This window comes from Lissotriton helveticus, chromosome 3_1 (genome assembly GCF_964261635.1).
Source record: "Lissotriton helveticus chromosome 3_1, aLisHel1.1, whole genome shotgun sequence".
Classification (NCBI taxonomy): domain Eukaryota; kingdom Metazoa; phylum Chordata; class Amphibia; order Caudata; family Salamandridae; genus Lissotriton; species Lissotriton helveticus.
In genome coordinates, this window is record NC_136061.1 from 146345220 (window position 1) to 146346255 (window position 1036).

The 1036-nt window shown below is 39.8% G+C and overlaps 1 non-coding gene across 1 annotated transcript; it reads right to left on the minus strand.

Moving 5' to 3' along the window:
* Positions 1–397: 397 nt before the first annotated feature.
* TRNAV-CAC (transfer RNA valine (anticodon CAC)) lies at positions 398–470 on the minus strand. The gene has a single exon. It is a non-coding gene; the product is annotated as a tRNA-Val (tRNA).
* Positions 471–1036: the final 566 nt, after the last annotated feature.

Genomic DNA, 1036 nt, shown 5'->3' on the forward strand with positions numbered 1-1036 from the left:
CCATAAAAATCTTGAGATTATTCTATCTAGTTTTATAAAAAAGCTAGAGGGGAACAATAAAGGTATAGTCCGAAAAAAATAAAGAAATTTAGGGAAAAAAAAGCATCTTGACAGCATTAGTACGGCCATAAAGAGAGAGATGTAAATTGTTTACCCTTTGAAGAGACCTATTAGTGGAAGCAAGTAATGGATCAAGATGAAGCCCTAGAATATCTTCTTCCTTAGCGGACAGTTTCACACCTAGGTAAAGAGCCGTAGTTGATAGTGTCAAACCAGCTGGTGAACCGGCCGCAGAGTGGATTATCTGTGTTTTTGCAATGTTTAATTTGTAACCGGAGTATAGGCCAAATTCATGAGCTAGATCTATGATCTTAGGAAATGCCAAACTGATATCCGGTGTTTCTGCCCGGTTAAGAACCGGGGACCTTTCGCGTGTGAGGCGAACGTGATAACCACTACACTACAGAAACTCAATTGCAATCATTATAAATGTTTATTCCTTGTACCTAATTTTCTACTCACTGCAGACCTCTGTCTAATCCCTTCATTCCATTGCCTGTTCCTGGTTAGCAGGGGGACTCATCCCTGCATCTGTATGTAACAGACTTGGTGGGGATCATTATTGCCCCACCTCTTGTCTCAATCTTCAACCATGGAAAGTATTCCTCCCTGCTACTTGTAAATCAAGCAAGACGTGCTATGTCTACATGGCTGGAGAGCCATCCATTGCCAACACCATGCAGATAGGTTATACAGAATATTAATTCCTTGTTCCACTGTCTTAAAGACAACAATTCACAAACTGCTAAATATTTAATGTGCTGAACATAAGTGTAACTTTCTAGCAATGGGTCTTTCTCATGTATGATGAAATGAAGATACATGTTGACCTGACCTGGACTCAGAGGTACTGGGCAATTTTTAGTTACTTGCTGAGATGCCAATCATCTTCCTTTTGGACTTTATAATTTAAGAGCATCGAAGGCTGACACTTGAATGGTGCCCTATCATTTGGAACTTAAACTAAATGGCATAT